Source organism: Ascidiella aspersa, chromosome 1, assembly GCF_963924565.1.
Source record: "Ascidiella aspersa chromosome 1, kaAscAspe10.2, whole genome shotgun sequence".
NCBI classification, from domain to species: domain Eukaryota; kingdom Metazoa; phylum Chordata; class Ascidiacea; order Phlebobranchia; family Ascidiidae; genus Ascidiella; species Ascidiella aspersa.
The window spans coordinates 2670729-2691879 of NC_139447.1; the positions used below are offsets into that span (position 1 = coordinate 2670729).

The 21151-nt window shown below is 33.3% G+C and overlaps 1 pseudogene; it reads right to left on the reverse strand.

Annotated features, from left to right (window-relative positions):
* Positions 1-3449: 3449 nt before the first annotated feature.
* Positions 3450-10397, reverse strand: LOC146166537 (uncharacterized; annotated as a pseudogene).
* Positions 10398-21151: the final 10754 nt, after the last annotated feature.

The window sequence follows — 21151 nt, forward strand, 5'->3', positions numbered from 1 at the left end:
CCAAGATATTTTTTAACAACGACATTAAAATCTAACCTTCCGACAGAAACTCAATAACAATTGAACGCCTTTGAACGTTCTAAACAATCTCTAGAAGCACTTTTTCTCTTGAATAAATGTGAACTTTTCAACTACTTAATGGTTACGATAAAACTAATGTAAAATGATTAGCGAAATGGTAAATAAGTTAACGCATGTGTTGTACTTACTCAGATATTACCACACATTTGTATTCCTGGTCCTTTTTGAAAAACTAACTGCGTGTTGTAAGTTTAAAAAAATATATATTAAAGCAATTTTCTGACTAGATTAAAATCAAAACAAATCAACTATTATGACACCTTTAAAAATGCTCTACCTTCTGCTGATATACTTCACTAACGCTAACCTTGTCAAGTGCGAAGTATAAGCCGTGATAAAGTAAAACTGCAACTCTAAGTTGGCTAACTACACCCTGAGGCTGTAATTAAATTTTGCGCAGCGAACGGATAGCAACAACGCACGTACAGCGGGTAAAACAACAGCGCTGAAGATTTAAATAGCTAGCGGGTGTAGGTTATACAAGATTTTTGATGGTAGTTTTCACCGGAATGTCGTTATGGTTTCGTTTGAAATTTAAGTGCATTACAAAACTAAAATTTAAAAACATATATTAAGCAAACACCGGCTAGAAATGAGCTTTTAAAAACTGAAAATAACGTTTAATATTCTATATATACATTGTCGTTTTCCTCTTACACTATTATATGCTTGACTGCTGCTCTTTAAAACATAACAAAATCGAATTTGTAAGTTCTAACAAAACACATTTGTTGATTAGTTTCAAAGCAGGTTAAAAATAATTTAAAAACCTTGTGATTTATCTTCTCTAAATAGTCTTGGGTATCACAAGCCTTGTCTAGTGCGTGTGATAAACTAGAACTGCAACTCCAAGTTGGCTCGCCATACCCTGAGGCTATATTTCCTACAGTCTTACGCAGCAAAACAAAAGCGATAAAGGTTTAAACAGCTAGCGGCTGTAACACATTGTATAAACTGTTTTATAAGGCAGGTTATACAAGATGTTTGATCGTAGTTTTTACCGGAATTTCGCTATGGTTTAGTTTGAAATTTATGCTTATCACAAAACTAAAATTTAAAAACGCATATAAGAGGGTCCTTTAGAAAACTGAAAATAACATTTAACTTTTCTTTCAAAGCTTTGTCGTTTTCCTGCTTCCCTATTGGTATGCTGGACTGCTGATCTTCAAAAACAAGCTAAAAAAAGGTGTAAGTGCTAATAAAACAAACACGTTGATTATTTTTAAAGCATGCTAAAACAATTTGAAGACCATTTGAACTATAACTGATTCTAACAAACGCTTATCTTCCCTAAATATACTTGACTGTATTACTAGCCTCACACCCTGAGGCTATATTTCCTACAGTCTTGCGCAGCGGACGGTAACATTGCATATACAGCGTGAAAACGCAAAAGCAGTTAAGATTTATATAGCTAGAGGGTGTAAGACAAAACAGTATAGACTTTCTTGTCTGCTATTTATCTTCTGCTATATCCAACAGATAATACGGAGGTTGGGCAACAAATTGAACGTTTGCAACACCATTATGTTATGTATCATAAAAGTTATTTATTAAACAAACCGTTGCTTCCCGAGTGTTTTTACGTTCAATTTGTTGCCCAACCTCCGTATTATCTGTTGGATATAGCAGAAGATAAATGGCACAATAAAGTTCATGCAAGTATTAATATACAAAAAATGGTTCTACCCGGTATTAAATAACTATTTGTCTCCTTGGTTTTGCTTTTTATTTTGCATTGTTTTATCTTTTATTTTAGTTGCAATGGGCTTCTACCGTTTGCCTAATCGCCTTTGTTGTCACCTCTTGCCACCCCTTTTTTTCCTTTTTTCTTTTCTTTTCGCTTTACCAACACAGCTGGTTGTTGTTTTTCCCTAGACTTGGGTAGCAGGATGGTCCGGTTTTCTATAGCCCTATAACTTTTATCTTCTATACTTTTATATTTTTAACCTGGTCGCGTAGTTTGTTGCTCCAGGTTTTTTGATTATTTTCCTATTATTTTAAAATTCTACCACCTGGTTTACGTGTTAACATTATTTTGTATTCGTTTTTTAGAGACTGATGATGCCGTGATTGGCGAAATATATTTCTCTTTTATAAACTAGAACCTATAGTGACTGATCTTGACTGAGACAAAAAAGTCCATACTATTTTGCTACCATTCGAAGTCATTGTCGTCACTAACGTGCATTAGGGCGAGGAGATATCTTCTTTTTCAAATATTCGGGTGTAAGACTATTGTTTTACAAGGCTTTACGGTTTTTACTTGTTACGTTAAACAATGTCTGGCAATGTTCCAGTTTAGTCGGTTCATAACAAAGTTGAAACCTCAATTCTCAGCAGGGATTGCAGTTACTTTGCTTTGTTTGATTTTTAAGGTTCGAACCATGGTAAGTTATATGCTTGCTGCATTTTTGTTAACCCTATTTTAAAACACTTTACTTAGAAATGTAACTAATTTTCCAACAAAAATTAAATACCAACGAACAAAGAACGAGTTTGTATAACAAAACAAGATATTTTAACTTTTGTTTTAATTTGACTTGATAATATCGAATTTGCTAAAATAAGAAATTTAAACAACCTTAAGCCAGCAACAGATAAAAAGGAAAGTATACGGAAACAACAGAAACCAACCAATCCAAGTATTTTCGCTTTCTTTAGTTTATTGGCGCAACTCTAGTTAAATGAAAATTACCATAGCTATGAGAAAAACGGGAAATCGTGTTGTGTGAAAGTTGTTATCAGTAGTCGCACCCGCACCACGCAAAATATAAAGAGCTAAATTTTTATCTATCAATGTTATAACAACAGGTCTGAAGTAACACTTTACATTTTACAATTATTGGAAGTTAACATTATACCCGATGTACGCAATTTACAAAAGGCATTCGAACTTTTATGTTAACTGTAGGTTTTAATTAACTGAGATCTGTTAATAATATTATCCAATTGCTGGTGATTGAACCCTTTGCAATGATATTTCCATCAATATTACAGGTTATGTCTTACCATTCCCGTATAAGACACCTATAATAACCGATCATTTTTTATATATATTGCCTTCATATGCTTTTCTGTAATGTCTATTTCTTTAAAAAACATACGCCGCAGTGTTTGTCAACCTTTTTCATTTGTAGATATGGGTTCCATTATTTACAACCATTCTTGTGTTTTGTATTCTGTAAAATTTAGGTTGCAGTTTCTTTGCTTATATTGCAAAAAAACAAGTTTTGTTTTTGAAAATTTCTTCTATAGAGTGCGTTGTTCTGTGTTTATTTAGATTTGACATTTGTCTAAAGAACTTTCCACATTCTTTACATTTCTAAGGTTTTTCTACGGTGTGACTTTTTTCGTGAACTTTAAGATTATCTGGCCGACAAAAACACACATTTTTCACATTTGTAAGGTTTTTCTCCAGTGTGAACTTTTTCATGCTCTTTAAGATGTCCTCGTCGACAAAAACGCTTTCCACATTCTATGCATTTGTAAGGTCTTTCTCCGGTGTGAACTCTTGCATGAAATATAACACTTCCTTCCTGGGTAAAACATCTGTCACAAACTTTGCACACATACGGTCTTTCCCCAGTATGAATTCTTTCGTGTAGTTTCAAGTTTTGAGCTACGTTAAAACATTTATCGCAATAAGCACATTTAAAGGATTTTTCTCCAGTGTGAATTCGCACGTGGTTTGTCAGTGCGGTAATCGTTCCATATAGTTCCCCACAATTCTTGCATTTGTGTTTCTTGAAGTGAATTGTGGACAAATGTCTACTAAGCATACGACAATTTTTAAACAACTTTTCGCAAATGTTGCATCGGAACTCCGTGTTGTTTGAAATTTTGTCGTTTGTTGTATAATCCTCATTTATATCCTTCTTAAAAGTATCCATTTGATCGAAGTCACTTTGTTGTTCACAATCGGACTCTTCGCTTACAGGTTCTTGTGATGACCAATCTGTAATCGTGGCAACAGAATCATCTGAAAATCCATCATCGCTGTCTTTTTTCGAATAATTTGTTGCAAAATTGGTCTGGTGGTTTGACATGTTTATTTATTTCCTGAAAGATAAAAGTGTACCGAACTATATTTAATACTGATTTATCAAATTAACATCCCAACAAAGATGTACAAGCTAACCTTATAACATCAAATTAAGGCGCGTTTAAATAACGACCATGACAATGTACGATGTCCGCTGCATAAACAATTCGCTGCGAAGAATGCAACATTATAGCGTCGGTACTGCATACCCATGTGTAATTATACAACGCCGGTTATCGCCCTAATTTTTAGTAACCCTATATACAGCGTATCTTGTCCAAAATTTACCATCGAGTGTTCATTTGCAATACAAACGCATTTCAAAGACGCGAACTGATATTACAAGTTCGCCGCTTGCCCAATAACATCTGATTGGCACTTGGTTAAAATTAGTCGAAGGCAGGAAGGATTCACAACCACAACAACGTTTTATGGCGATAATATATTTCAAATAAGCATGTATTTATCCAATTAAAACATAAGTAGATAGCAGAAGTGGGCAATTGTTTTAACCGCGGACAACTTGACAAACTTAAAATGTTGTGGCGGGCCAGGTCAAAAATAGGATCTTAAATACATGCAGTGTGACGTCTTGCTCTGGCGGTATAAAACAAATAGGCCAACGAACTTGTTACGTTTGTAGTTTGCTGTTACGTTTGTAGTTTGAAAAATTGCAATTTAAGTCGAATTTAAAGAAGACTTCGTAACAAAAATGCCAGTATATTTGTGTTAAAATACCAACTTTAATTTAGATATTAAGACGTGACGCATTGAGCACAAATACAAAACGTACATATCTTGTTGATATATTAGAATTTATCAAGTTGTGGGCGCGTTGACCCACAAGTTAGGATTAAAATACGCACGTCTCACAAAAAACTTACTGTTTACTTTTCTTTTAAAGGCTTCAAGTTTTGTTTGAACACAACAGCCATATTGCAAAGACGGTATAAATCGGGAGAAACACACAACATGGCATTCATTAACTAAATTAGGTTGACAAAATGCGAATCGTTATGTTTCAGAGTTTGGAAATCGGCTGGTATTTAGTTCATATTTTATAGACTGAATACATTCGACCGAAGCGCAAAAAATATATAGGATAGGTTTGTTAAACTTTAGTTGGAAAGAGTATCATAATGCAGAGGACGCTTTTTTTTATTCAAAACAGGCTAAAAATAGAGTTTTGTAGGGAATAGATCTCTGGAAAGAGTGTTTAAGATGCTTATATGTATTTTAGGAAAAATTTACACTGGCCGATTAAATTGTTTGGCGGGCCGTATGTTGCCCAGGTCTGGTATATAGGATTACAAAGCTCCCTAGAACATGTAAACGAGCTTTGCATGAAGTCATGTCTCTCCCAGCTACTTTATATTAACAACGACTGTTTGAAATAGCTCTAGTTCTTATAATATAAAAATCTGTTTTAAACAACCTTAGCTTCCATTCTTTGTTTCTAAAACTCTCAAGAATTTAATTAAAGTGCTTTTATAAGAAATATCACCAACCGCTTATTAAACTTACATCTGCTGGCATCAATTAGAAGAGACCTAATGAAACTCTCACTCAGCGACTAAAAACGTTGTATTTTTATCGGCTGTCAGTGTTTTATATAAATGGCTTGTATTAAAACATAAAATTAACAAATGTATATACTTTAAATATTCCTTTCAGCTTTAAAGCCTTTCATTTATTAAAATTCTCAAAAGATTGTTCCAGCAACTAGTCTGTACAGCCTTGTACAGTAAACTCCTCTCATTCCAAACACTAAAATGACGCTAAGCACATTTGCTTGGTTAGTTTTGTTGGGTCGAACGACAAGATGTTTCCTGCTCAGGGAAACGAGAGCTAATTGTCCTGGCGCGGGGATTAACAAAGCGGCGAACACTGCACAGTAAGCCAGGATAACGACGAGTTCGATCCACGCAACGCTGCTGCTAGCAGAATGTTATTTATCGCAGCTGCAAATGAGATAAAACGCTTGTACGTTTGACAATATTTAGATTGACACTTAATAATGATTATATTAATGTAGGAAGGCTATCACACAATTAAACGCTTAAGCTAACGACGTCTTACGGAGATAATAAATATATTTCAAATTAGCATTACAAACGTTTACAGCGAAATGACTGATAACACACGTTGGATATTACGAACACACATAACACGTAGAAATTATGAAGAGCCATTTGCGGTTCATTTATTTAAGGATCTGTTATTGGATATGTGTTTAATGGACTATCACCTTATATATATATTCACTTTTAACATGTAACGCTTTTCAAAACATTAATGTCCATAATCAACTTACAATATTTGCTTGGATTGCAAAATTCAGCTTAAACACATTTGGCAACAACTATAGTTTAAAATCACAGGTAAAAAATAAAACGCAATATATCATTACCATTTCGACGAAGAAAATCTATAGCATTAATAAAGAAAAGTGATCCGTCTTTTTTGGCGAACTAAAACCATTAAAATGCTCACTGAAAGAACCCGGTTTATTTCTTATAATAATTAATTATCCAGGTACAAATGAAACATACATTTACGAAAGGTAGCAAACTGTGAATCGCCTGCCACATGGGATTCTTTAATATATTTTCATCAAAGATTGATAATGTTACGAATCTATTAATAATTAAATTGTTACAAGACAACCGGAAACAACAGAAATCAGCCGATCCAAGTATATTCACTTTCTTTATTTGATTGACGAAAATTTAGTTCAACAAAAATACCTTGACTAAGAGAGAAAAGGGAAATTGTGTTGTCTGTTCTTTTAGTAGTCGCATCGCACCACGCATATACATAAAATAAAAAGCTGAATTTCCGTCTATGAATTTTGTAACAAGAAGTCGAAAGTCCTTGTTTCCTTCTTTCTAACGGCTGTCTCAGCAGTAAATATACATTTTTATCAGCGCTTTCTCTCTATGTTGAAAATAATTAAAGAGTTATTCGAAAAGTTGAAAATGATACCTACTTTTGCATGGGATTTGATATTCACATTACGTCTTACTATAAACTCCAGCCGTTATGCCGTATTTACAATTTTACGATTGTTTAAAATTTATTTAACGTAAAATATAATATATTGGTGGATATTTAACGATTTTTCGACGGTACGCCTTTTATAAGAGCATTCGCTATAGCAAAATTTTATGTAAACTGTAGGTTCTAAACACTGAGATCTATTAAAAATATCACATAATAGTGCGTATTTACAGCAATATGTAAAAAGCCTTTGCAACGAAATGTTATTCAATGCTACAGAACATGTTGTGCAATTAGTTTTATGTTTTTCAATGCCGCGTATCACAATTTATAAAGTTGAAATGTATGAGAACAATGCGCAATCAAATTTCAAATGTTTTTTATTTGTGTATTTTAAACGATTTTTGAAAGAAAAAGTTTTACCAAAAAGATTTTATTACTAATGTGAACTTATATGAAAGACGTTTGTTACGGCTCTATCACCAATAAGTTAATTATTACATAAATACTTTATTTCAGTGAGTTCTTAGTCGGGATTTTAGATTGAATTAGTAATGATGAAAATAACCTGACAAACACAACATTTAACCCAGTATATAGATTTATTAATCACCGCTTAGTCAATAACTACAATTTAAACCAAGTTAACTATTTCTAAACGAAATCATGACCTCAAACCACGAAAGTATTCAACAGGAACTTTTTGCCATAACTGCCTACACACAGAATATTTCGCACATATATTCACCAGAACAAACGGTTTTTCCATAATAGCGTTACAAAATAATATAACGGTTTCTTCAGAAATGACCGTTGACAACAAACACTAAAACCAACCGTTTGTTCGATGACCAACCGTTTTTTCGGTGACCAACTGTTTGTTCAGTGACCAACCGTTTTTTCGGTGACCAACCGTTTTTTCGATGACCATTGACCAACCGTCTTTCATAACGGTTCATTTCAAAACACCTACAAGCAACTGTTATTCAAGCGCCTGTCAGTTTGAAAAAGGCGACTGAAAAGCTGACAAAAAAAAGAAAGGATGATATTACGTCTGGCGCTCAAGCATGTAGCTGTTCGCAGATAATGGCCGAAAGTCAGATTGAAACACAGTGAAAATAAGCATATAGAAAAATAGATAAAATCTTAACTTTATTCAAATTATAAAATCATGCAATGATACAATTTATCACTTCGAAATACGAAAACTTTTCCTAAACCCTATATTAAAGGATAAACGCGAACTATTAATTGTTAGAATACACAATTGATTATTTGGCGAATGATATGAATCTAGATGTTAATGCACACGTAAGACGTAGATAAGTTTAATTATCTCGTTTAGACTTCCCCTTTGTTTCTTCTATATTATTAAGATTTTTGGTTAAAATGTTCCACATATTTTTCTGTTTTTGTCAATTCTTGTGTGTTTGAATCGCAAAACTTTACCCAGAAACTTCAGATGTGTAATGAACAAACACCTTTATAGATACTTTATTTTACACAAAGCGTTCTGTAAAACACAACACTTAACATTTGTTTATTCCGTTAGGCAACATTCCGAAACATGACGGCGTTTGAAACGAATTATATATATAAATGCAAAAGGGATAATTAGCAACCCTTTGTTTAATACCATTGTGACAAGAAAAAAACAGGAAATAATATTTCACAACTTAAAGCAACTATTTTAATAAAAATAATAATAGTTAACGTAAAATAAATAGAGCTAATAGGGGTTTAGTGCGAAAATCAAGCAGAAATCTGCTCATTTATTGATTTAATAACTTAAATATATTCTTTTTTTTTTTACATTTGCGCGAGTGGCATACAGTACATCATCAGAAGTTATGCATCAATATATGTTCGAAGCTTACGCACACATTCAAATTTCGTTTAGCAATTATATTTAAAGTTTTACTATCATTGTTGTGTTACATTTACTGTAAAACAATTTCTACGTTCAGTATATTCGAAAAAAGTTTTACATGTTTAACTTTGTGAGATTTAACACTGATTACAAGTTCTGTAAGCTATTTCCACATTCTTGACATTTATAAGGTTTTTCACCAGTATGAATTTTTCTATGACTTTTAAGACTTGATGCTTGGCTAAAACAGTTTCCACATTCTTCACATTTGTAAGGCTTTTCTCCAGTGTGAACTCTTTTATGAACTTTAAGATGTCCTGTATTGATAAAACACTTTCCACATGTACTGGATTGTTCTAAGCCTTATACCAAAGTTTATTTCTAAGCACTATAAGGTGTGTTGTTGTTACGAAGTATTTATTTGATGTGAGTCTTTTGATGTTTTCGAAGCTTTCCCAGCTGGGAAAAGTATTTTTCGCAATCTTTACATTTGTAAGGTTTTTCTCCGGTGTGAGTCCGTTCATGAACTTTGAGATGTCCTGTCCGGCTAAAACACTTTCCACATTCTTTGCATTCGTAAGGTCTTTCTCCGGTGTGAATTCTTTTATGTTTTTTAAGATCCCCTGTTTGGGTAAAACACTTTCCACATTCGTTGCATTCGTAAGGTTTTTCACCAGTGTGAATCCGTTCATGATCTTTGAGACTTCCTGCCTGGCTAAAACACTTGACACAAATTTTACATTTGTATGGTTTTTCACCAGTGTGAATCCGTTCATGATCTTTGAGACTTCTTGCCTGGCTAAAACACTTGACACAAATTTTACATTTGTATGGTTTTTCTCCGGTGTGTATTTTATTATGAGTTTTGAGGCCGGACAATTGAGTGAAACATTTTCCTCAAACTTTGCACTCATGTGGTCTTTCCCCAGTATGAATTCGTTCGTGTACTTTCAAGTTTTGAGCATGATTGAAACATTTATCGCAATAAGCACATTTAAAAGGTTTTTCGCCAGTGTGAATTAGCATGTGAATTTGAAGTGCGGTTGCAGTTCCGAAAAGTTTCCCACAATTCTTGCATTTGTGTTTTTTGAAGTGAACTGTGGACAAATGTATATTAAGCTTACGACGATTTTTAAACAACTTTTCGCAAATGTTGCATCGAAACTCCAAGATGTTGTTTGTAATTTTGTCCTTCTTTGTTGTATAATCCTTACTTATTTCCTTCTTAGAAGTATCCAATTGATCTAAGTCACTTTGTTCTTCACAATCGGACTCTTCACTTACAGGTTGATGTTCTTGTGATGACCAATCTGTTACCGTGGCAACAGAATCATCAGAAAATCCATCTTCGCTTTCTTTTGTCAGTTCCGTCGTACAAAAATCACTTTGATTGTTTGACATGTTTTAATTTTTCTTTCTGAAAAATAACAAGTATAAGCTCACTAATAATACGAAGCACTTCATAACCACAACCTCTGGCCAATGCTCTTTAATATTATATAGATAGTTTTGCTGATTAATGCAAGTAAGTTAAATTCCCTTTTTCTCATGTACAAGCGCACATCTGTGACCAGACTGTTATTGATTTGTTGCGCAATTAACATAAAAAACGTTTATCGAACCCGAACCTTTCAATAGGAACTATGCATTCCAAACTTGCACCAAATGCTTGGTTTATAATGAAATTATAAAAAAACAACGCAACAACACCATTAGATTGATAACGAATATCGCGACGAAACTAACAGCGGCCTCTTAACCAAAAAAGTTTGGAACTTGTACGTTATTCAAATGTGTCAGTCCTCATGCCGATTCAAAAATATATGTTAGTAATGATAACGAATTACTTATAAAAGTTTGGACGCAATTGTTTTCATTCTGACAAAGCATGTGTATAAGACTGATGACTGCTATACGTTTACAATAAGATGTAGAAAATAGATTTTGAGCAAACATAGATTGATTTAACCTTGTCTAGTGCGTAAGTACAAGCAATGATAAGCTAGAACTGCAACTATAAGTTGGCTCGCCACACACTGAGGCCATATTACCAAATCTTGTCTACTATTATTGCGTCATATTATCGCCTAAACATGTTTTTCACTATATTTTATACCTTTTTTATAACAGGTATACACTCCCTGGATTAAAATTGGGTTTAATAACATTTTGCTTCATACTTCGAACTTGTGCGATATTAGGGTGTGCAGATTCGATACCGACTTTCTTTATGCGTTTAAGCAATGTTTGGCGATCCAGCGTGAAGTTTTTCTGCTTGAAAACGTCATTTACAATGCCACAGGTTAACATATTGCTCTTAATAGTTCTTTTAAAACCTTAACTTCTAATATTGACAAATCTTATAAAGATTTAAACTAAACGATGTTGACTGATAACAACTAAAATACTATAACAACAAAGAGTAGCGTTATCGTTTCTTGTGATAATTTTTAAGCGTTTTTCCAAGATATTTTTTAACAACGACATTAAAATCTAACCTTCCGACAGAAACTCAATAACAATTGAACGCCTTTAAACGTTCTAAACAATCTCTAGAAGCACTTTTTCTTTTTAATAAATGTGAACTTTTCAACTACTTAATGGTTACGATAAAACTAATGTAAAATGATTAGCGAAATGGTAATTAAGTTAACGCATGTGTTAAAACTGTACTTACTCAGATATAAGCACACATTTGTATTCCTGGTCCTTTTTGAAAAACTAACTGCGTGTTGTAAGTTTAAAAAAATATATATTAAAGCAACTTTCTGACTAGATTAAAATCAAAACAAATCAACTATTATTACACCTTTAAAAATGCTCTACCTTCTGCTGATATACTTCGCTAATGCTAGCCTTGTCAAGTGCGAAGTATAAGCCGTGATAAAGTAGAACTGCAACTCTAAGTTGGCTAACTACACCCTGAGGCTGTAATTAAAGTTTTGCGCTGCGAACGGATAGCAACAACGCACGTACAGCGGGTAAAACAACAGCGCTGAAGATTTAAATAGCTAGCGGGTGTAGGTTATACAAGATTTTTGACGGTAATTTTCACCGGAATGTCGTTATGGTTTCGTTTGAAATTTACGTGCATTACAAAACTAAAATTTAAAAACATACATTAAGCAAACACCGGCAAGAAATGAGCTTTAAAAAACTGAAAATAACGTTTAATATTCTATATATACATTGTCGTTTTCCTCTTACACTATTATATGCTTGACTGCTGCTCTTTAAAACATAACAAAATCGAATTTGTAAGTTCTAACAAAACACATTTGTTGATTAGTTTCAAAGCAGGTTAAAAATAATTTAAAAACCTTGTGATTTATCTTCTCTAAATAGTCTTGGGTATCACACGCCTTGTCTAGTGCGTGTGATAAACTAGAACTGCAACTCCAAGTTGGCTCGCCATACCCTGAGGCTATATTTCCTACAGTCTTACGCAGCAAAACAAAAGCGATAAAGGTTTAAACAGCTAGCGGCTGTAACACATTGTATAAACTGTTTTATAAGGCAGGTTATACAAGATGTTTGATCGTAGTTTTTACCGGAATGTCGCTATGGTTTAGTTTGAAATTTATGCTTATCACAAAACTAAAATTTAAAAACACATATAAGAGGGTCCTTTAGAAAACTGAAAATAACATTTAACTTTTCTTTCAAAGCTTTGTCGTTTTCCTACTTCCCTATTGCTATGCTGGACTGCTGATCTTCAAAAACAAGCTAAAAAAAGGTGTAAGTGCTAATAAAACAAACACGTTGATTATTTTTAAAGCATGCTAAAACAATTTGAAGACCATTTGAACTATAACTGATTCTAAAAAACGCTTTATCTTCCCTAAATATACTTGACTGTTTTACTAGCCTCACACCCTGAGGCTATATTTCCTACAGTCATGCGCAGCGGACTGTAACATTGCATATACAGCGTGAAAACGCAAAAGCAGTTAAGATTTAAATAGCTAGCGGGTGTAAGACAAAACAGTATAGACTTTCTTGTCTGCTATTTATCTTCTGCTATATCCAACAGATAATACGGAGGTTGGGCAACAAATTGAACGTTTGCAACACCATTATGTTATGTATCATAAAAGTTATTTATTAAACAAACCGTTGCTTCCCGAGTGTTTTTACGTTCAATTTGTTGCCCAACCTCCGTATTATCTGTTGGATATAGCAGAAGATAAATGGCACAATAAAGTTCATGCAAGTATTAATATACAAAAAATGGTTCTACCCGGTATTAAATAACTATTTGTCTCCTTGGTTTTGCTTTTTATTTTGCATTGTTTTATCTTTTATTTTAGTTGCAATGGGCTTCTACCGTTTGCCTAATCGCCTTTGTTGTCACCTCTTGCCACCCCTTTTTTTCCTTTTTTCTTTTCTTTTCGCTTTACCAACACAGCTGGTTGTTGTTTTTCCCTAGACTTGGGTAGCAGGATGGTCCGGTTTTCTATAGCCCTATAACTTTTATCTTCTATACTTTTATATTTTTAACCTGGTCGCGTAGTTTGTTGCTCCAGGTTTTTTGATTATTTTCCTATTATTTTTCAATTCTACCACCTGGTTTACGTGTTAACATTATTTTGTATTCGTTTTTTAGAGACTGATGATGCCGTGATTGGCGAAATATATTTCTCTTTTATAAACTAGAACCTATAGTGACTGATCTTGACTGAGACAAAAAAGTCCATACTATTTTGCTACCATTCGAAGTCATTGTCGTCACTAACGTGCATTAGGGCGAGGAGATATCTTCTTTTTCAAATATTCGGGTGTAAGACTATTGTTTTACAAGGCTTTACGGTTTTTACTTGTTACGTTAAACAATGTCTGGCAATGTTCCAGTTTAGTCGGTTCATAACAAAGTTGAAACCTCAATTCTCAGCAGGGATTGCAGTTACTTTGCTTTGTTTGATTTTTAAGGTTCGAACCATGGTAAGTTATATGCTCGCTGCATTTTTGTTAACCCTATTTTAAAACACTTTACTTAGAAATGTAACTAATTTTCCAACAAAAATTAAATACCAACGAACAAAGAACGAGTTTGTATAACAAAACAAGATATTTTAACTTTTGTTTTAATTTGACGAATTTGCTAAAATAAGAAATTTAATATAATCGAATTTGCTAAAATAAGAAAATTAAACAACCTTAAGCCAGCAACAGATAAAAAGGAAAGTATACGGAAACAACAGAAACCAACCAATCCAAGTATTTTCGCTTTCTTTAGTTTATTGGCGCAACTCTAGTTAAATGAAAATTACCATAGCTATGAGAAAAACGGGAAATAGTGTTGTGTGAAAGTTGTTATCAGTAGTCGCACCCGCACCACGCAAAATATAAAGAGCTAAATTTTTATCTATCAATGTTATAACAACAGGTCTGAAGTAACACTTTACATTTTACAATTATTGGAAGTTAACATTATACCCGATGTACGCAATTTACAAAAGGCATTCGAACTTTTATGTTAACTGTAGGTTTTAATTAACTGAGATCTGTTAATAATATTATCCAATTGCTGGTGATTGAACCTTTTGCAATGATATTTCCATCAATATTACAGGTTATGTCTTACCATTCCCGTATAAGACACCTATAATAACCGATCATTTTTTATATATATTGCCTTCATATGCTTTTCTGTAATGTCTATTTCTTTAAAAAACATACGCCGCAGTGTTTGTCAACCTTTTTCATTTGTAGATATGGGTTCCATTATTTACAACCATTCTTGTGTTTTGTATTCTGTAAAATTTAGGTTGCAGTTTCTTTGCTTATATTGCAAAAAAACAAGTTTTGTTTTTGAAAATTTCTTCTATAGTGTGCGTTGTTCTGTGTTTATTTAGATTTGACATTTGTCTAAAGAACTTTCCACATTCTTTACATTTCTAAGGTTTTTCTACGGTGTGACTTTTTTCGTGAACTTTAAGATTATCTGGCCGACAAAAACACTTCCCACATTTTTCACATTTGTAAGGTTTTTCTCCAGTGTGAACTTTTTCATGCTCTTTAAGATGTCCTCGTCGACAAAAACGCTTTCCACATTCTATGCATTTGTAAGGTCTTTCTCCGGTGTGAACTCTTGCATGAAATATAACACTTCCTTCCTGGGTAAAACATCTGTCACAAACTTTGCACACATACGGTCTTTCCCCAGTATGAATTCTTTCGTGTAGTTTCAAGTTTTGAGCTACGTTAAAACATTTATCGCAATAAGCACATTTAAAGGATTTTTCTCCAGTGTGAATTCGCACGTGGTTTGTCAGTGCGGTAATCGTTCCATATAGTTCCCCACAATTCTTGCATTTGTGTTTCTTGAAGTGAATTGTGGACAAATGTCTACTAAGCATACGACAATTTTTAAACAACTTTTCGCAAATGTTGCATCGGAACTCCGTGTTGTTTGAAATTTTGTCGTTTGTTGGATAATCCTCATTTCCTTCTTATAAGTATCCATTTGATCGAAGTCACTTTGTTGTTCACAATCGGACTCTTCGCTTACAGGTTCTTGTGATGACCAATCTGTAATCGTGGCAACAGAATCATCTGAAAATCCATCATCGCTGTCTTTTTTCGAATAATTTGTTGCAAAATTGGTCTGGTGGTTTGACATGTTTATTTATTTCCTGAAAGATAAAAGTGTACCGAACTATATTTAATACTGATTTATCAAATTAACATCCCAACAAAGATGTACAAGCTAACCTTATAACATCAAATTAAGGCGCGTTTAAATAACGACCATGACAATGTACGATGTCCGCTGCATAAACAATTCGCTGCGAAGAATGCAACATTATAGCGTCGGTACTGCATACCCATGTGTCATTATACAACGCCGGTTATCGCCCTAATTTTTAGTAACCCTATATACAGCGTATCTTGTCCAAAATTTACCATCGAGTGTTCATTTGCAATACAAACGCATTTCAAAGACGCGAACTGATATTACAAGTTCGCCGCTTGCCGAATAACATCTGATTGGCACTTGGTTAAAATTAGTCGAAGGCAGGAAGGATTCACAACCACAACAACGTTTTATGGCGATAATATATTTCAAATAAGCATGTATTTATCCAATTAAAACATAAGTAGATAGCAGAAGTGGGCAATTGTTTTAACCGCGGACAGCTTGACAAACTTAAAATGTTGTAGCGAGCCAGGTCAAAAATAAGATCTTAAATACACGCAGTGTGACGTCTTGCTCTGGCGGTATAAAACAAATAAGCTAACGAACTTGTTATTACGTTTGTAGTTCAATAATTTGCAATTTAAGTCGAATTTAAAGACGCCGCGAAAAAATATTGCCACTATATTTGTTTTAAAATACCAACTTTAATTTAGATTTATAGGGGGGCGTGACGCATTGAGCACAAATACAAAATGTACACATCTTGTTGATATATTAGAATTTATCAAGTTGTGGGGCGGGTTACCCAAAAGTTAGTATTAAAATAGGCACGTCTCACAAAAAACTTACTGTTTATTTTTTTTTAAAGGCTTCAAGTTTTGTTTGAACACATCAGCCATATTGCATAGACGATACATATCGGGAGAAACACACAACATGGCATTCATTAACTAAATCAGGTTGACAAAATGCGAATCGGTATGTTTCAGAGTTTGGAAATCGGCTGGTATTTAGTTCATATTTTATAGACTGAAATCATTCGACCGAAGCGCAAAAAATATATAGGATAGGTTTGTTAAACTTTAGTTGGAAAGAGTATCATAATGCAGAGGACGCTTTTTTTTATTCAAAACAGGCTAAAAATAGAGTTTTGTAGGGTCATGAATAGATCTCTGGAAAGAGTGTTTAAGATGCTTATGTATTTTAGCAAAAAATTTACGCTGGCCGATTAAATTGCTTGGCGGGCCGTATGTTGCCCAGGTCTGGTATATAAGATTACAAAGCTCCCTAGAACATGTAAACGAGCTTTGCATGAAGTCATGTCTCTCCCAGCTACTTTATATTAACAACGACTGTTTGAAATAGCTCTAGTTCTTATGATATAAAAATCTGTTTTAAACAACCTTAGCTTCCATTCTTTGTTTTTAAAACTCTCAAGAATTTAATTAAAGTGCTTTTATAAGAAATGTCACCAACCGCTTATTAAACTTACATCTGCTGGCATCAATTAGAAGAGACCTAATGAAAACCTGACTCAGCGACTAAAAACGTTGTATTTTTTATCGGCTGTCAGTGTTGTACATAAATGGCTTGTATTAAAACATAAAATTAACAAATGTATATACTTTAAATATTCCTTTTAGCTTTAAAGCCTTTCATTTATCAAAATTCTCAAAAGATTGTTCCAGCAACTAGTCTGTACAGCCTTGTACAGTAAACTCCTCTCATTCCAAACACTAATATGACGCTAAGCACATTTGCTTGGTTGGTTTTGTCGGGTCGAACGACAAGATGCTTCCTGCTCAGGGAAACAAGAGCTAATTGTCCTGGCGCGGGGATTAACAAAGCGGCGAACACTGCACAGTAAGCCAGGATAACGACGGGTTCGATCCACGCAACGCTGCTGCTAGCAGAGTGTTATTTATCGCAGCTGCAATTGAGATAAAACGCTTGTACGTTTGACAATATTTAGATTGACACTTAATAATGATTATATTAATGTAGGAAGGCTATCATACAATTAAACGCTTAAGCTAACGACGTCTTACGGAGATAATAAATTTATTTCAAATTAGCATTACAAACGTTTATAGCGAAATGACTGATAACACACGTTGGATATTACGAACACACATAACACGTAGAAATTACGAAGAGCCTGTTGCGGTTCGATTCTTTAATGGATCTGTTATTGGATATGTGTATAATGGACTGTCGCCTTATATATATATATTCACTTTTAACATGTAACGCTTTTCAAAACATTATCCATAATCAACTTACAATATTTGCTTGGATTGCAAAATTCAGCTTAAACACATTTGGCAACAACTATAGTTTAAAATCACAGGTAAAAAATAAAACGCAATATATCATTACCATTTCGACGAAGAAAATCTATAGCATTCATAAAGAAAAGTGATCCGTCTTTTTTGGCGAACTGAAACCATTAAAATGCTCACTGAAAAAACCCGGTTTATTTCTTATAATAATTAATTATCCAGGTACAAATGAAACATACATTTACGAAAGGTAGCAAACTGTGACTCACAGGCGACATGCGACTCTTTGAGATATTTTTAACAAAGATTGATAAAGTTATGCTACGAATCTATTAATTGTTATATTGTCACAATACAGTAATGTTTTTTCATAAAATTCCGCAACAAACTAGTTTATACTGTAGCATTTAAGTGTTGCTGCTTAAAAGAACGAAAACACGACGATGTTCGGCTGTTATATGAGCTTAAAAAAACACTCTGTAAAATAACCATAATATTCATCATTTGTTTTCATGTTTCAACATTCTGTTCTTCGAAACCCTCGTGTGGTTGTATAAATATATACCGTACTATAATTAATTTACTGTGAATGTTTAAACTCATGAATTATGGAATGCAAGTTACGCCAAAGCGTTAAGTCACCATGTTACTCACTTTTCAGTCAAAAAATATCTGAGAACTATAAAAAACCAAATTGTTTAAATGTTATTTTTAATTTTACTTATTAATATCAAATTTTCCCAAATTAGAAATTTAGATAAACCATAGGCCAGTAACAGATACATCAAAAAACTGAAACGGTAAAGTAACCGGAAACAACAGAAATCACCCGATCCAAGTATATTCACTTTCTTTATTTTATTGACGAAAATTTAGTTCAACAAAAATTACCTTGACTAAGAGAGAAAAGGAAAATCGTGTTGTCTGTTCTTTTAGTAGTCGCATCGCACCACGCATATACATAAAATAAAAAGCTGAATTTCCGTCTATGAATTTTGTAACAAGAAGTCGAAAGTCCTTGTTTCCTTCTTTCTAACGGCTGTCTAAGCAGTAAATATACACTTTCATCAGCGCTTTCTCTCTATGTTGAAAATAATTAAAGAGTTATTCGAAAAGTTGAAAGTTGTACCTACTTCTGCATAGGCTTTGATATTCACATTACGTCTTACTATAAACTCCGGCCATTATGCCGTATTTACAATTTTACGATTGTTTAAAATTTATTTAACGTAAAATATAATTTATTGGTGTATATTTAACGATTTTTCGACGGTACGCCTTTTATAAGAGCATTCGCTATAGCAAAATTTTATGTAAACTGTAGGTTCTAAACACTGGGATCTATTAAAAGTATCACCTAATAGTGCGTATTTACAGCAATATGTAAAAAGCCTTTGCAATGAAATGTTATTCCATGCTACAGAACATGTTGTGCAATTACTTTTGTGTTTTTCAATGCCGCGTATCACAATTCATCAAGTTGAAATGTATAAGAACAATGCGCAATCAATTTTCAAATGTTTTTTATTTGTGTATTTTAAACGATTTTTGAAAGAAAAAGTTTTACCAAAAAGATTTTATTACTAATGTGAACTTATATAAAAGGCGTTTGTTACGGCTCTATCACCAATAAGTTAAATATTACAAAAATACTTTATTTAAGCCGTTAGTGAGTTCTTAGTCGGGATTTTAGATTGAACTAGTAATGATGAAAATAACCTGACAAACACAACATTTAACCCAGTATATAGATTTATTTAGCATTGCACCGCTTAGTCAATAACTACAATTCAAACCAAGTTAACTATTTCTAAACGAAATCATAACCCCAAACCACGAAAGTATTCAACAGTAACTTTTTGCTATAACTGCCTACACACAGAATATTTCGCACATATATTCACCAGAACAAACGGTTTTTCCATAATAGCGTTACAAAATGATATAACGATTTCTTCAGAAATGACCGTTGACAACAAACACTAAAAAAAACGTTAACAATCGGAATAACAAACTTAATTTACCAACGGCTAACGACCAACCGTTTGTTCGATGACCAACCGTTTTTTCAGTGACCAACCGTTTTTTCGGTGACCAACCGTTTTTTCGATGACCATTGACCAACCGTCTTTCATAACGGTTCATTTCAAAACACCTACAAGTAACTGTTATTTCAAGCGCCTGTCAGTTTGAAAAAGGCGACTGAAAAGCTGACAAAAAAGGAACGGATGATATTACGTCTGGCGCTCAAGCATGTAGCTGTTCGCAGATAATGGCCGAAGGTCAGATTGAAACACAGTGAAAATAAGCATATAGAAAAATAGATAAAATTTTAACTTTACTCAAATTATAAAATCATGCAATGATACAATTTATCACTTCGAAATAGGAAAACTTTTCCTAAACCCTATATTAAAAGATAAACGCGAACTATTAATTGTTAGAATACACAATTGGTTATTTGGCGAATGATATGAATCTAGATGTTAATGCACACGTAAGACGTAGATAAGTTTAATTATCTCGTTTAGACTTCCCCTTTGTTTCTTCTATATTATTAAGATTTTTGGTTAAAATGTTCAACATATTTTTCTGTTTTTGTCAATTCTTGTGTGTTTGAATCGCAAAACTTTACCCAGAAACTTCAGATGTGTAATGAACAAACACCTTTATATATACTTTATTTTACACAAAGCGTTCTGTAAAACACAACACTTAACATTTGTTTATTCCGTTAGGCAACATTCCGAAACATGACGGCGTTTGAAACGAATTACATATATAAATGCAAAAGGGATAATTAGCAACCCTTTGTTTAATACCATTGCGACAAGAAAAAAACAGGAAATAATATTTCACAACTTAAAGCAACTATTTTAATAAAAATAATAATAGTTAACGTAAAATAAATAGAGCTAATAGGGGTTTAGTGCGAAAATCAAGCAGAATTCTGCTCATTTATTGATTTAATAACTTAAATATATTCTTATAAAGTGATCCTTATTTTTTACATTTGCGCGAGTGGCATACAGTACATCATCAGAAGTTATGCATCAATATATGTTCGAAGCTTACGCACACATTCAAATTTCGTTTAGCAATTATGTTTAAAGTTTTACTATCATTGTTGTGTTACATTTACTGTAAAACAATTTCTACGTTCAGTATATTCGAAAAAAGTTTGACATGTTTAACTTTGTGAGATTTAACACTGATTACAAGTTCTGTAAACT